Raw genomic sequence first — 17,748 nt, 5'->3', positions numbered from 1 at the left:
ATTTTGGGGTGGCAAAGCCTGCTCCCCTTCAGATGCAAGAGATACTCCCAAGGAGGGTGCAAAAGATACTACCCTCCCAAGACCCAAACCATTCCCAAAAGACAGCCGAGAGAGAAAGATGTGGACAGTTGCCTTGAAAGCTGGCAACAATCAGTAGAACTCTAGTTGCCAATGGAGTGCAACCTGCATTTCTTTCTGGCCATATTTTGGGACACCCAACCTGATAGTTCCAAAGCTAAGTTCTCAGGACACAAAATGAGACAAACAAAAAAGCAAAAGCTGTTCTGGGAGAGAAAGATTCAACAACCAATGGGTATTAACAAAATGAACGATAAAAATCATATGATCGTATCAATAGATGCAGAAAAAGCATTTGACAAAATTCAACATCCATTTATGATAAAAAAAAAAAAACCTCTCAACAGAGTGGGTATAGATGGAATGTACCTCAATATAATAAAGGCCATAGATGACAAGCCAACAGCTAAAATTATATTCAATGGTGAAAAAAAGCTGAAAGCTTTTCCCTTAAGATCAGGAACAAGACAAGGATGCCTACTCTAGACACTTTTATTCAACACAGTATTGGAAATCTTAGCTAGAGCAATTAGTCAGAAAAAAGAAATAAAAGCATTGAAATTGGAAAGGAAGAGGTAAAACTGTCACTGTGAACAACATGATTTTGTATATGGAAAACGCTAAAGACTCCACCAGGAAACTCTTAGAACTAATAAACATATTTAGTAAAGTTGAGGTGTTAAAAAAATCAATATACAAAAACCTGTTGTGGGGACTTCCCTGGTGGTGCAGTGGTTAAGAATCCGCCTGCCAATGCAGGGGACATGAGTGTGAGCCCTGATCCAGGAAGATCCTGGACCGTGGAGCAACTAAGCCCGTGCACCACAACTATTGAGCCTGTGCTCTAGAGCCTGCAAGCCACAACTACTGAGCCCACGTGCCACAGCTACTGAAACCCATGTGCCTAGAGACTGTGCTCCACAACAAGAGAAGCCACCGCAATGAGAAGCCTGCGCACTGCAACAAAGAGTAGCCCCCACTCGCTGCAACTAGAGAAAGCCCGTGAACAGCAATGAAGACCCAATGCAGCCAAAAATAAAAAATAAATAAATTAAATAAATAAATTTTTAAAAACCCGTTGTGTTCTTATACACTAACCACAAACTATCAGAAAGAGAAATCAAGAAAATCTCATTTACAATTGCATCAAAAAGAATAAATTACATGGGAATAAATTTAACCAAGGTGGTGAAAGATCTGTACACTGAAAACTGTTAAGACATTGATGAAAGAAACTGAAGAAGACATAGATTGGAAAAATTAATATTGTAAAAATATCCATATTACCTAAAGCAATTTACAGATTCAGTACAATCCCCATCAAAATCTCAGTGGCATTTTCACAGAAATAGAACAAATAATCCTAAAATTTGTATGGAACCTCAAAATATCTTGAATGGCCAAAGCAATACTGAGAAGAACAATGCCAGAGGCATCATGCTTCCTGATTTCAAACTATATTACAAAGCTACAGTCATCATGGGACTGGCATAAAAACAGACACATACATCAATGGAATAAAATAAACAGCCCAGAAGTAGACCCAAGCATATATGGTCAACTAATTTATGACAAAGGAGGCAAGAATGTATTAAAACAATGGGGAAGAGACAGTCTCTTTAGTAAATTGTGTTGGGAAAACTGGACAGACACATACAAAAGAGAGAAACTGGACCACTATCTTACACCATACACAAAAATTAACTCAAAATGGATTAAAGGGCTTCCCTGGTGGCACAGTGGTTAAGAATCCACCTGCCAACACAGGGGACAGGGTTCGAGCCCTGGTCCAGGAAGATCCCACATGCCGTGTAGCAACTAAGCCCGTGTGCCACAACTACTGAGCCTGCACCTAGAGCCCGAGCTCTGCAACAAGAGAAGCCACCACAATGAGAAGCCTGTGCACTGCAATGAAGAGAAGCCCCCGCTCACTGCAACTAGAGAAAGCCCGCACACAGCAACAAAGACCCAACGCAGCCAAAAAAAAAAGGATTAAAGACATGAATGTAATACCAGAAACCATAAAACTCCTAGAAGAAAACATAGGCAGTAAGCCTCTTGACATTGCTCTTTGTGATATTTTTTTGGATCTGACTCCAAAGGCAGTGGCAACAAAAGCAAACATAAATGAATGCAACTACATCAAGCCAAAGAGATTCTGCACAGTGAAGGAAACCATCAACAACATAAAAAGGCAACCTACTGAATGGGAGAAGATATTTGTAAATCATATATCTCGTAAGTGGTTAATATCCAAAATAGATAAAGAGCTCATAAAACTCAATAACAAACTAACAATCCAATTAAAAAATGGGCAGAGGATCTGAATAGACATTTTTTCAAAGAAGACATTCAGATGGTCAACAGGCACATGAAGTGATGCTCAACATCACTAATCATCAGGGAGACATAAATCAAAACCACAATGAGATATGACCTCACACCTGTCAGAATGGTTATCCTAAAAGGAAAAGAAATAATAAGTGTTGGTGAGAATGTGGAGAAAAGGGAGCCTAGGTTGGAATGTAAATTTGTGCAGCCACTATGGAAACAGTATGGAGGTTCCTAAAGAAATTAAAAATAGAACTACCATATGATCCAGTAATTCCACTTCTGGATATTTATCTGAAGTAAATGAAACACTGATTTGAAAGGATATATGCCCCCCTATGTTCATTGCAGTATTATTCACAATAGCCAAGTTGTGGAGACAACCTAAGTGTCCATCAATAGATGTATGGAAAAGAAAATGTGAGACACACACACACACACACACACACACACACACACACACAATGGAGTATTACTCAGCCATAAAAAAGAATGAACTCTTGCCATTTGTGACAATATGGATGGATCTTGATGATATTTTGCTAAGTGAAATAAATCAGACAAAGAAAGAAAAATACTGTAGAATTTCACTTTTATGTGGAATTTGAAAAACAAAACAAACAAATAAGAAATCATATATACAGAGAATAGATTATGATAGCCAAAGAGGACGGGGGTTGGAAGGGGGTGGGCAAAACCAGTGAAGGGGATAAAGAGGTACAAATTTCCAGTTTTAAAATTAAATAAGTCATGGGGATGTAACTAAATATCTAGTCATCAGCATGGTGACTATAGTTAGTAATACTGTATTGCAAATTTGAAAGTTGCTAAGAAGGAAAATCTTAAAAGTTCTCATCACAAGAAAAAAAATTTGTAACTTTGTATTGTGACAGATGGTAACTAGACTGTGGTGATCATTTCACAATGTATACAAATGTGGGCTCATTATGTCCTACACCTGAAACTAATACAATGTATGCCAGTTAAACTTCAGTTAAGAAAAAACAGGGAATTCCCTGGTAGTCCAGTGGTTAGGACTCAGCGCTTCCACTGCTGGGTCAGGGTTCAGTCCCTGGTCGGGGAACTAAGATCCCACAAGCTTTGCGGCATGGCCAAAAAAGAAAAAAAACAAAAACAAAAATAAAAAACCACAGTGGATCCCCAGAACCAAATGAATAAGAGTCTGAATTTGCAAAGAAAAGGACAATGTAAAATTGTAGCTTCCTCTCTCAACCAGGCACCACAGATAGAGACCTGGGAGAAGTGACTGGTAAAAAGTCTCACTCTTTGCCGGCTCCCGCTAGCTTTCCCAGGATGCCGTCTGCAGGGTCTAGAGAGGAGGAAGAGTAATTTTTCTTCTCCCCTTTATAGTGAGTCCTTGGCTGAGACCCCTCTTTTTCTAGGGCATCTTGTAAATGGATAAGCTTACCGAAGTTAAAAGCTCTCCACTATGGCCTCTCTAATTCAAGATTATCTTTGATAAGTTTAACCTGCTAGTTCAGCCTTAAAACACAATTTTATTCACCTGAGGCCTCACGCTGGCTCCGCTCTGGCTCAAGTCAGATCCACTCTGACCCCAGGCGTGAGCCTTTCTACGTCAGACCAGTCAGCCTTCAGCAGGTTTCCGGACCCAGGCCAGAAAAAGAAATGCTCAGATGGTCGGAAAGCTCATGAGGCAAGAGCTGCGGGTCCAGGATCCGGGACCGAGAGGACTTGCCCAGCACCTCCAGAGGCAGCGAGAAAACAGCCAGCTCCAGGGACTCAGCAGGTACCTACCCTGGTTGCTCAGTGCTCCTGGGGGCTGTCGGGGGAGGGGGTCTCCTTAGGTTCCCTCTCTGACGCCTATTTATTTAAAAGATAAACCGAGGCATATTAAACATTTTAAGAGCAAAAGCTGATTCGAATCAGGCAGCATCCAGTGTAGCAGATGGAAAGAAGCTCCAAGAAGCTGTACAAAATGAAAGAATTTTATAGGCAGAAGGGAGTGAGAAGAAGGAAGTTTTATTAGTCAAAAAAGCCGGTTGGTTATTGCAAAGTTACTTTCCTTCAGGGGATGGCAGGGGCCCATCAGGCAGATTACCTGACTAGCGCCAGTCAGGGGCTTTCTGGTGGATTTATTTAAGATTCCATTTCTGGGAGAGCTGAAACTGTCTCGGTTTGGTGATGCGGGGCTTAGCCTGAGTGACTCCATTTTGGGCCCACTGTCTTGTTTTTAACAAAAGCTGGGGGCATTATCTTTATCTTTGTTAAAAAGATGGGGTGGAGGTGACATCGTGGGCACTTGAAACGGCAGATGTAACTTTTGTTTACATGTCATCCGTGTGCGCGTGGGTTCCCAGTGTTTCTGCAGACCTTGTGAGAAATACAGCTGGTTGGTTTTTGCTTTATTTCTGCACCTGCAGTAAGTTCTTGTTAACCATCAATACTGAAAGTACTGCTTTCAGTTAAAAAGCTCAAATCAAATGTTGTAACTCCTGTTGAAAGAAGCCTCAAAGATTCTCATGTGCCTGGGTGCATAAAAGCATCTCACTGAAGAGCTGGGCTCCACTGGGAGTGAAAATCTGTTACATTTGCCTCCTCATTTCCTTAGAAAATTTAGGACTATGGTGGGCAGCAGATGTATGTTATAAAGATGAGCTTAAAAACTGTAATTATTATCTTTTGGCCTGTGGCCAACAGTAGTGTCTGGAAGCTGACTAGAGGTGCGAGATAACTTCTTATTGCTAAACTCTAGATGGCTTTTTTATACACTTTCCTAATGTGTTAGTGAAATAAATAAAAGGGAAAAAAAAAGTGGGAGGAAGAAGAGGGGGAGGGGTAGGGACAGGGAAGGAAGGGCGGAAAATCTTGAGTTCTCATTACCAAAAGAAGGATTTATTCAGTAAACAGTGAACTTGCTAGATAGACCATGAAGGGGTCTTGTATTCCTCATGTTCAGTAAGCTCTTCAGGGGGACTTGGAAGAAGTTACAAAACCAGAGCAGGGTCAGAGATGTACCTGCATCCTGGGTTCTGAACTAGGAATTGGAAAGGAGCTCTGTTATCAAACATTCAGATACATGAATTTGAGGAAGAGTAGAGGTCAGGAAGAATAACTTTAGACTTCATAGCACTTGTAACTTTTTACAGAGCACTTTTTAACACTACAGACTTTCTATTTTAATAAAGTGCTTTTATGTATCCATGATCTCATTAAATTCTCAAAATAATAATGTAAATAAAAGACGTAGATGTGGCACCAACGATGAGGTTCCCCTTGTAGTAGGAAGACTTCCAGGATGAGCCAGTGATCCAAGGCCATGTGGAATCCATCCTCTTGATTGGGGGCGGGACCTGTAACTATAGAGACAAATGCGGGGCGGGGCCTTCCCGTGGTGGTGAGAGTGTGGCTGACTTCCAGGGAGCGTGCTTATCCCCTGAGCTATTCAGGTGAGCACCTGGAAGGCACTGGGTGCTTCCTGGTTAAAGAGTCAAAGACTGAGAGGGATTCAACACAGGGGATATTCTTTCTCACTGTCTTAGAATCTTGAGGGGCCACATGACAAGGAACGAGGCTGCTTCCATCCCCTGAGGGCGACAGCCAGCAAGGAGGCTTCTCAGTTTCATTTGTATTTTTAATATTTTGTCCATCAGGTTCAGGAACATTTCTTGCAAAAGCCCTGCTGGTAAATATTTAAGGCTTTGCAGCCACGTACAGCCTGCCTCCATCAAATGTTTTATTCCTTGCTTTCTTGCTTGCTTTCATGCTTTTGCTCTTTCTCCCTCCCTCTTTTTCTTCCTTCCTCCTATACTTTACAAAGTTTAAAAAAAAAAAAATCACTCTTAGTTTAAGGACTAAACCAAAACAGATTCTGGGTGGTTTGCTAGCTCCTGGTCTTAGATAATCAACAGAACAATAAATTAAGGCCTGAATTGCAGTCTTTGCCAATTTCTGTAGTGTAAGCACACGGACATGATGGATTTCAAGCTGCAACATGAAGGCTCTTTACTGTCTGCAGGCCTGCAGGGGCACATGGTGATGCAGTGTGCCCACGCAGAGACGCTACGAGTAAATAACCACAAAACAGGGGTAACAGTGAAATGTTGTGCTGTAATTAGGAAGGGTTGAGATCTGAGCATCTGCTGCCCTTGTTTTTTTAACATAATTTGTGAATTTCTATAATTTTTAACAAAGGCTGTGTTTAACTTACCAGCTCCTCTGGTTCCTGAAAAGTAGACAGCTGGCTCTCATAGGCTGGTTCTGGCCATCCCCAGCGCAGCACTGCTTGTGCCCTTAGGAGAGGGAGGTCTGTGTTTCACCCGTTTCCCCCTTGTCAGCTGGGATGTGACCCCAGCCGGTGTGATTATGGGCCTCCTTTCACCCTGCAGACACAGCTACATCATCAGTGATGGGAGAATAAGAAAGCAGCCCGAGTTCCTAGCCCCGTGGAGCTGCCATGTCAGGCGTGGGTGTCTCAGGAGCCTACTATGAGGCACAGGGGAAATCACTTCTACCTTGTTTAAGCTTCTCCTGTTTTGGGTTTATTACAACCATAGGCTCTATATTCTAACTAGATGTTAGAATTCCCTTGTTTGAGTGAGGAAACTGATGCTTAGGTAAAACTACGTTCCCGACATCAGAGGGCTGAAAGTGTCTTACTCAGCATTTAAACCACATCTTTTAACTCCAAGTCCACTGTGGTTTCCATGACATCGTGTTGCAAATGAAATCAGTCATTAGTCCGTACAGGCCCCCAGCTGGGGATTTAACAGACATAAGGCTGCTCTTGACTGACTAGTGGTCTTGTCTCCGGAAATCTTTTACTAGTAAGTAAGTGGTAGTTTGGAGAAGGCGCCCCATGAAGGGGTGGGAGCAGGGGCCCCAGCCTGAGCAGTCAGGGAGGAGGACAGAGGTGGCAGCGGTGCCCTCTCATGTCTGAAGCTTTATTGAACACAAACAAGGAACTCGTTCCTGTGCTGCATGTTACAGGGATTAGAGAAATCGAGGGAAAAGGAATCTAGTATCCAAATATATGCATATCCCACGTGTATTAGCTTTAATGTCCTCTTATTAACATGCTTAAAAAGGACCACTTTTGATGACGATAGTCTTACAAGACCACGTGTGCCCCAGGACCTGATTCATTCATAGCTAAGTTCTTGTGAAACAAATACATGTTAAAATATTAGTATTAATATTTTCTTATGCAATTAAACAGTTGAAAACATTGTGATGTCTCATTTAGCATGGCTTTTCCTTGAATGAATGCTCTATACTTGTTATGGGTGTAGGACTATGTTTATACATCAAAGGCAATAGTGATCTTTTCCCTCAAAATAACTATTTTCCGACATTAAAAATGTCTATGTCCTTTTTATATTTTGTCTTGGTCAGCCTAAATTAATCCTTAATCTCAGGGTAGATTATTTTCACTGTTGCTTCTCTAAACTCACACTAGCTGAAGACAAGTGGTTTCAGGATTCCCATTATTAAATGGGAATCCATTAGTATGATTGTATTCTGCTCACTCTGTTGGAAGGGCAGGTGGCTGTATATTCCAGTAACATACATTCTGGCATCCTACAACTTTCTATTTCCCCTTTTAGGATAATTTATTTACTTCAGAGCTTTACTGTGTTGACACTTCGTTTGTCAGAGTCTTCCCAGGTTAAACCTGTGTGGGTCATGTTTCTCTTGGCTTCACTGGGTCTTGGGCTTTTGGCTACTTGTTTATGGAGCGAGTCCCAGCCTTTGCTGCCACCTCCAAACTGTGGCCACTGCCCCATCATCTAATAGCACAGGCTCTCTCGTCCTCCCCCCCAGGGTGAGTGCTGGCATCTGGAAGGACTCTTGTGTCACCACTGGATGGAGACACACAAGCTCCAGGCAGCCCCGACCTGATGGACCCCTTGAGGCTCTGATTCCTCCCACAGCTTCTGGGCAAGAATGAAGTGCTGTGGTCCAGAATGTGCCGGGTGGCTTCACCTGTTAATGTCTGAAACGCTTGGGTGATGCAAGCTGGCAATGAGAAGTTAACGCCTAGTGGGCCAGACTTTGACCAGTGAGAGACAGCAGATGACAGGGAGCTGGAGATACGTGCCCTCTCTTTGTCCTCTGATGCTATACACAGTCCAGAGATGTCCTGTGTGGCTGGCCCACCAGCTGTTTCTCTTTGGGAAGCAGTGGCCACCTGAGTAATGCACGACTTCATCTCTGCTTCCAGATATTCCCTGCCTCTCTCCTCTTTTCTCTCTCTCTCTCTCTCTCTCTCTCTCTCTCTCTCTCTCTCTCTCTCTCTCTTTCCCCTGGGAATTACATCTCCCCTTAAAACATTAGCACTCTTAAAAAAATCTTTTTTTTAATATTTGAGCCTTGAATTGTGTATTATAAGGCATCTGAACAAAGACAACAGAGGATCATTGGCAAATAATCTCCCAGTTTTCCTTGTGAACATGGCACAAGCTAAAAATAAAAAGTCAATCCTTAGGTGATTTCAATTTACAACATGCTGACATTGATAAGTTGGAACCCACATGGAAGAGCAGAAATAAAAATACAAGCAAGCGTTATGAGAGATTACCTAACAAAATGAATCACGTGTGTTAAATAACACATCAGGGGAATCAAGTTGCCTCTGTATACATATTTATAAAGTTGGATCATGAGTACAAAGTATGTGTTGGAAAACAGGACAAATTATTGCATAAGCTCAAGTTACAGAGAAGAATCAGCCACTGAAAATAACAATAGTCGAATCTGTGTTTCTGCTTATGAAATAGTCCCACTGAAATCTCCTTATCAAGTGCCAGTCAAGCAGGAACATTCTCGCTCCTCTGTGGGAATCAGTGAAGACCACCCAAATGAGAATAAGCAGAAGCTGTTTATGCAGAATTTACTATAGAAAGGGTGTCTGCCACCATCACTTGCTTTTGACAGAGACTCAAAGGCAGGCAGGGGAGAAGAAAGCTTTATAGTGCCAAGAAAAAAAAAAAAAAAGGCGTCAGATGTGCCCTGATTGGAGGCTGTTGGGTGGGGAAGCTGTGATTGGCTGAACTGCAAGAAGGGCATCCATGTGGTTGGTTAGGGGGCGTGTTCTCCTGTTGCTTGGTAAAAGCTGTCTCCTGTTAGTCCTAAATTGGAAGTAAGTGCAAGAGTTAGGGAACCTGTCAGTTGTTAATCAAGTCCTGGTCGTTTTGGGACAGTTGCTAAAGGAGTTGCTGTTTGGCTTCCTGGATGGGTTGCTATGAATTTTAGGTATCATGGGTTGGTGTCTTGAAGACTGTAGTTGCCGCAGATTTGGGTCAGTTCTACTTTCATATGTGTTCTGGCCGTTGTCCATTTGTATATTCATTCTCTCAATTCCAAGCACAATGAAGTAGTCATGAAAGAAATGGTATTGCATTTAAGTGCTATTAATAATGAACTGATTCTAAATATTAAGCTTGGGCTATAATCTAGTCTTAATTGTTATTTAGCTGTAGAGTTAAGTCCTAGATTTTTGCCGAAAATGAGTTTCAGGAAAAACTAATCTTGGTAGGATTTTAAATAAAAAGGAAAAGATGAGTGAGACTGGAGAGGTGAGGTAAAAAGATGAGAAGATTGCAGGGAATACATTCCATCCTCTAGAGTATAATGACTGCATGATTTCCGGAAAGAGAGACAGGCTCAATCTGAAAAAGAAAACGTTTAAGAGATGGAGTGCTGTGGTCCGTTGGCAAGTCTCACTGCATTCACAGTATTTAAACTCTCCAAATAATGTAATGTGATTTTCCTCTTCCTTAGCCCTAGAAAAGTTTCTGTTCATGGTTTTGTTGTGTCAGGTTCAGAGAGTCAGAAATAAGTGAAAACATAAATCACTTCTGGGGTTGGGTTTGTTAAAAAGGCAGTGAATGATTTTTCAATTGTTCCATCCAACAGGTAATCAACTAAATGGATATAAACATGATTTTTCACCCTCAGTGAGTGTAATTAAATTATTTTGAATAAAAATATAAGAAGATAAACTGAGGTCTGGAGAGAATTTTAGAAGGAGCCTCTATACTTCAAATAAAACCAACCATAACATTAGCTAATTTCAAATGGAAATTAATCACTACTTTCCATTTACAGCTAATCTAAGCACTATAAATGATTCTGATTCCTCACAACTTTCAGATTCACTCTAGAAAAGTCTACGTGACATGTTTCCAGAGACACTGGAATGAAAGGGCATTTGGCTTCGTGAAGAAAGTGGATTGTATTAGGAAATAAAATTTTTTTCCTATAAGTGATGGTGTACTAGCTTCCTAGGGCTGATGTGACAAAATAACACAAGCTGGGTGTCTGAAAGCAACAGAAATGTCTTCATTCATAGTTCTGGAGGCTGGAGGTCTGAAATCAAGGGGTTAGCAGGGTTAGTGTCTGCAGGAGACCCTGAGGGAAACTGTCTCGTGCTTCTCTCCTCGCTTCTGGCGGTTGTAACAAATCCTTGGAGTGTCTTGGCTTGTGGACACATCACTGCAATCTCCACCTCCATCTCCATCGTCCTCTTCCCTGTGCCTCTGTGCGTCCTTTTCTCTTCTTCTAAGGACACTCTCATTGGATTTAGAACCCACTCAAATTCAGCATGATCTTACTTTAATCCTTAACTAATCAAACCTGCAATGACCCTATTTCCAAATAAGGTCACACTCAGATGGTCTGGATTTTGGGAGCACAGTAGTGAACCCACTACAGATGGGGAAAAAATCTTAGAAAAAGAGCCAAGCGAGGCTCAGGAAGGTTTTTAGTTCAAATTCTGGCTCTTTGCCTAACTGGAAATATGACTATTATAAATCAGTCTTACAAAATTCTATGTCTAGATTTCTTTGTTATCAAATGTGGGGTCCCACCGCTCGCCGCTTACAAAATCAGTACTCTCACATGGTAGAAAGGAAAGGCGCCTTTAAACAGAATGCCAACAATCTGGGGAGATGGTGGACTCAGCTTCGCCCCTCCCCAAACCACCTCTGAAGATTCTGCTCAGCCATGAACATTTTGAAAGGGAAACAGAAGTAATCTCAGTTAATCCTTGAGGTAGGAGGTCAGAGTTGTCACCATCCCCCACTGTGTGTGGGCTCCTCAACTTCTTGTGATCTTCCTCTAGATGTGATCGTGTTCACACAGTTGTTTGTTCAGCAGATTACTGAAGAAGGGGAAGCTAAGGAAGAGATCTGGTCATCTGTTAATTACTTATTCTTCATTTCTACTTCTTTGATCTTTGGAAAGAACCGACAAGTTAGGCAAGGTACTGTGTGATGAAAAGATTTGAAAGGTATGCTTGGGTCGGAGATAAGAGAGCATGGGGTTGCTGGGCCTAAAAGTGAGATACAATATAGCTTTGCTGAAGTGACAAGAAAAGGGGCTTCCTGCTCAGGGCGGTTTCCTGTAAAGACCTGCTTATATCTTCATGTGTAATGTATAAATAATACTGATTTATCTATCAAAAAGTGTGGTTAAGAGCTTTGAATGAAATACTAATTATAAAAGTTAGTTGGTTGCTTGATTTTTGTCTTGTTTCCTATCACTGGCTCAATTCCTTCCACCTTCAAATTGGTTTGCAATTTTAGAACTAGATTTTTTACAAATTTAAGCATGTCTTCAAATCCATATGGCTGCTGTAGGCATTGTTAAAGACTATTAAAGCAGATGGTAAATGATTTTTATTAGAAATATTTTAAAGAGATAAGTATCAGCAAGTTTCTCTTCAAAACCCTTGGTGATTGTAAGTCAATATTCAAAAGCTTATTTAGGGATAGTGAAGTATTACCATCCATCCTCCTCAGAGACCCTAAAACATATGTACATTGTAGCCTTTCAGGTTCAACAATTCTAACCTAAGTCATAATATTATGCTGTTTTAATACTATCCAGAGTTTGTTACATCCCAAATCTCAGAAATGAGGAATTAAATTATACATTTTTAACTTTTGAATCAATAGAGAATTTTAGTATACACTAAAAATAGTCAAGAAAGAACAGCAAAAACATGGACAGATACTTTTGAAGAAAGAAAATCAACAACCTCTCTGGTGATAGCAACCCTGCAAAACACCAGCAAGACATCAGGATGGCCATGATAGAAACAAACAAAACTGGGAAAAAGTTTTATCTGAAGCAAGGAAAACAGAAGAAATGATATTTCCAAGTGTAGTAGCTGCTTCTTCACAGACAACTCAAAGGGAGATGTAACTTTAGTCATCTGTGGGATGACTCATTTAACAGACCAATTTAAGCAGAGGCCAATTTAACAGAATATTTTACATTAAAAAATTATAAAGATTCCACAAATAATTTATAGCCAATACAAATTCATAGGACTATTGCTGTGGCCTGTACTTTCAACGTCCTTACTGATTATTTCAGCTGAGCTTCAAAATGAAAACAAATAGACATTAATTAAAAATGACTCAATGATTTAAAAATCTATGACTTGCCATTTCAGCTATCTAAAATTAACATCTAGGCTATTACACTGGGGGAGCAATTATGAATGTTTGAGTATGAAATGCACACAAGAGGCTGCAGGGATATATTTTTATATCAATTTAATTGATACCAATAAAACACAGTGAGAAGAGAAGACATTTATCTTCCACATGTAGAGTAATTCTAGTGTTTTGTGTCATTTCTTGATGGACGAAACAATCATTGCTTATCATCAATCCAGGAGAAGCCACCCATTCCTGAGGGCGCCAGCACAGGAGCACAAAATATAGAAACCTGAGAGTCCTGGGTGAGAGCATCTTCCCATCGGCCTGGGCAAATTTCATCGCTGGAAATTGTGGGAAAGAGAGAAATTCCAGTTATTGACAGGAAACACGAGAACATGGACACATTTAAAAGTACTGAGGCTGTTTGCAGGCTTGTCTCTGTCTTCAGATGCTGGTTTCTCTCTGTTTTACTGGGTGTTATTGTGGAAACCTGGCAACACAGAAACTAGTAATTCTGTTTGTTTCATATAGTGTAATTCTTGAAAGAATTTTGTGAGGGAACTTTAAATTTGGTATTTTTAAAATATAAAATAGTGAAAATAGAAACTCATAGGGGAAGCAAAGAAATAACAAAACACAGACGACAGAAAATAACAATATTAAAAAAAAGGGGAAAGGAAAATGAAGAAATGATTCACAAAAGAAGATGAAAATGAGAAATTAAACTTAATCATGAATAATCAAATATATTCCAATTACTATAGTAGGAGTAATAACTTCACTACCATTTTTTAACACTTCTCTAATGTTGTCTGTGACTTCATATAGATTAACTATTTGATTCCTGACTATGGTCCTAGAGGTAGCTGCAGTTATTATTCTTATTAAAATTATTTAATAAGAAAATACTCAGGGTTGCAGAGGGTGCAGTGCATTCATGTATTGGTCATGGAAGGTTGAACAGACATTTTGGGATGCATTTTGACTATAGACCTTGAGAAACTTAAGAATAATTGGCCAGTTAATTTTCAGTTAAATCCACTCCCCTCAGGAGGCAATATTTTTTATAATAATGCATCCATAACTTGCAAATGTTTAAATTAATAGAGCATAACAGCAAGTCAGAATGTTATGCAGGCTTAAAAAAAATCATGGAGCTTAAGAACAAACTTGTGAAAATGGGTGTAGTATAATAACCGAAAAAAGTAGGATGCAAATTGTATGTACCTTATGATTCTTGTTTTGTAAATGGAATTGCATATAATCATAGAAAAAAAAGACAGGGAAGAAATATAGCGGGGTATATTTTCTCTAGATGGTGAAATATGGTGAATTTTATACCTTTCATAATTTCCAAAGTTTCTACAATTAAACAAACAAAAATCAGGGGTGGTAGATTGAGTGCATCTCTGGTCCTGGACCCAGACCTTTCCTTCGTGCCCTCCCACAGTGATTCTGGCCTCAGATGACTTGCTTTAGCCAATGGGACAGTAGCACGTTGGATGCTTGCACTTCGGTGCTGTCTCACCTGTGATCACCGTGAGAGTGTTCCCTGGTGGGGATTTGGAGGGAACCTGCGGGAGAGCTCATTCATCCCCGCCCAGGCCAGCCTCCATCCACGGGCTTCCAGCCAACAAGCCGGCTTCTACAGACACGTGAGCAGCTAGCTCAGCAGGCAAGCCTCACCCAGATCGGCAGAACTGCCACTGCCCCCTGGGCGCATGGGGATTAACACACGGCTGCTATTTACCCCCTTCGCCCGCTAAGATTGGGAGTAGTTTGTTGTAGGGCGTTAACTTACATAGGAGGCCATTTAGGGTCCAGAGCTTTAGTGAGCAGCAGACCCAGCTGTATACGCATTCGTCCGTAAAGACGTATGCAGGGGCTTCCATTGCCCATTCTCTGAATCACCCTGTGTTCCCAACCTGGCTTTATACCCTCCATGTATTTAACTAGCCGCCTCCACGCCTCTTTTCCTAATTACCGCATCTGTGATCAGATTCTTTCTCAAGGCAGCCGCAGCTTCCTCTGACGACCTGGGCTGGGAGATGGGAGCTGACCAGGGTCACAGGCAGAGGAGGGGCCGTCAGGCCTGCGGCACGAAGCCCGATGGGCGATGGCGGTAATTAATGTGTCAGTGGCGTCATCAGGTGTGTTGGAGGGAGCTCACGGCTGTGACACGGGGGAGAGAGCGACAGTGGCCCCATCTGCCCTGGCTCCGCCCTCTGACCCCTCACAAGCTACAGCGTGTGGCTGAGTCTCATGGCCTTTTTTAAGCAAAGATAGGCTGGTTTGCATCTGCTTGGAGGGAAACATTGCCGAGTCAAGTAAGTTCTCCCCAGGGCCTCTTCAGGGCAAGCCCATTAGGTGCCCTGGGCCTGGGGGTGAATTTTGACCTTTCCAAATTTCCCCTTCACAACGGAATAGCAGTGGTTCTCATCACTACATTAAGAAGCAGTGAAATCCCGGGCGGTCCAGATTGCTCCCTCAGGACCGATTAGCTCGACAGAAGGCGTATGTGTGTGCACGCAGAGCGGCCCAGCCAAACTGATTTGGTGAGAGTGTGGTCCGGCCTTGTGCCCCCGGCATGTTGTTCACCCGTGGATACAGGGCTGCTTTCACAGGGACTTTCTGTGCTCAGGGTAGGCTCAGCGCTTCAGAGAAACGTTGGGAAACAGCTCATGACCCACAACTCTTGCTTCTGGTGTTAACATGGCATCCGGCTTGCACACAGTAGGTCCTCAAAAATTAGTCTGTAAGAAAGAAATTTAAATACCCTGTTTGACCAGTTTAGGTGATCAGGTACATAAATTAGGATAGCTAAAAATATGCGTAAGAGTTGTGAAAACATGGGGAATTCCCTGGCGGTCCAGTGGTTAGGACTGCGCACTTTCACTTCTTGGGCCCGGGTTCAATCCCTGGTCGGGGAACTAAGATCCCACAAGCCCCATGGCGGCCAAAAAAAAATAAGAGTTGTGAAAACATAATAATCCAGTGTAGTAGTTCTTCAAGTGTGGCAGCATCAGAATTACCTGGGGACTTGTTAGAAATACATGTTTTCTGTTCCCCCTCCTCCTCACAGAACCAGAAGGGCTTGGGGGTGTGTGGCCCAGCCACCTGTGTGTTTAGTGCCTTATGTGATGCACAGGCTCATGTGAGACCCATGGACTGAGTGGTTAGAGTCTCTGGTCTCTAACGAAGGGTTGCAAAATTATTCTAAAGTTAACTCTCACGCACTTTTCAAAGAAATGGAGAATGTGCGATTGGTTAAAACTGCATTAGAAATGAAAACAAAATAGCTCCCATTCCCAAATCCCATATCCATAACTTAATATTATTAATATTTGAAGGCTTTTTCCCACAGCTAGACACAATTCACAGCCAGTTTTAACAGACCCATTGGGTCAGTTGGCAAATCTCCATATGCACTGGTACTAGGTAATATTAGGAAAAAATTGTTAATCTTATTTGTGATGACGGTGTAAATGCAGGGATGTGCTGAAGCATGTGTATTGGAAAAGATAAATACACTCAAATGAGATAAAATGCAAAATTTGCATACTTTAAACATGTCATATACACGTTTTTAATGGCCTTAATTGAGGTAGGACATAACATGAAAAAAACTAGTATTCCATACAAAATCAAATCAAATTTATTTGCTTCCACAAATCAAAGTCAAAAATTTTTTAGGATTCTAGAAGGAAGTTAAACAATGTCAAATTAAAATTGTAAAAAAGTAAATATTTTACTAATATTCTAAGTATATTCCTCACAGTGACAGCCATTAATGTTGATCTGTTGTTTGTTATTCTGAAGCTCATGTCGGAATCTGTGCCTCACCCTCCTTTCATCTTCATAACGACAAGGGAAGCTGTTTGTAGCACTCCCTGGTCTGACACATTGTGAAGATGGGATGTAGGGAAATTAAGTAACTCGTTCAAAGTTTTTTAACCAATAACAGTGCAGTTAGGTTTCATGATAAGTTGTAGGGAACACATTCTTTCCACAGAGCATGCAGCTTCAGGAAGGAGCTTATGAGAAAGCTCTTTCAGCAGTACAGCTGTCAGGAGCCATCCAAGACATATAAAAGCATGTGTACACATAGAGCTGAAGGATTGGGGTTGGGAGTGGAGCTGGAGATGGGGGAAGAAGCAAAATAAAGTCCTTATGAATATGTAGTAGAAGCAAAATAAAGTACTTATGAATATGTAGTCTGGGAGATCCTTAGCAGGAGGATGTTAACAGCTAGCATTTGGAGAAAATTATTATCAGCAAAATGCTACATTTTTTTGCAAAGGGACATGCGGCCACTTAGAAAAACAATGACTAAGAATAAAATCTAAAGTCCTTACCAAGGCCTCAAAGACCCTGCAACATCCACTTCCTTCCTGCCTTCTGGACTCCTTTTCTAACCTCTCTGCCTCTGTCCACTCAGCTCCAATTACCTCATGGAGGCTGACAATGCTCTTGCCTCAGGGCCTTTGCACTTGCTCTTCCTGCTTCTTCCTTGATGACTAATGACATCTGCGCCAGCTTTATCCCTAAGTGTTACATATTTTTGATATTACAAATATTCTTTTTTTTAATATATTTTTAAATTTTTGGCTCCGTTGCGTCTTCGTTGCTGTGCGCAGGCTTCTCATTGCGGTGGCTTCTCTCGTTGTGGAGCACGGGCTCTAGGCGCGTGGGCTTCAGTAGTTGTGGCTCGTGAGCTCCAGAGCACAGGCTCAGTAGTTGTGGCGCACGGGCTTAGTTGCTTCGCGGCATGTGGGACCTTCCCAGACCAGGGCTCGAACCCGTGTCCCCTGCACTGGCAGGCGGATTCTTAACCACTGTGCTACCAGGGAAGCCTGATATTACAAATATTTTTATTAATTTCAATGTCAAATTGTTAGTTCCTAGAGAC

Source organism: Balaenoptera acutorostrata, chromosome 19 (assembly GCF_949987535.1).
Source record: "Balaenoptera acutorostrata chromosome 19, mBalAcu1.1, whole genome shotgun sequence".
NCBI lineage: Eukaryota > Metazoa > Chordata > Mammalia > Artiodactyla > Balaenopteridae > Balaenoptera > Balaenoptera acutorostrata.
The sequence above is the reverse complement of the archived record's forward strand: the minus strand, read 5'-3'. Positions refer to the sequence as shown.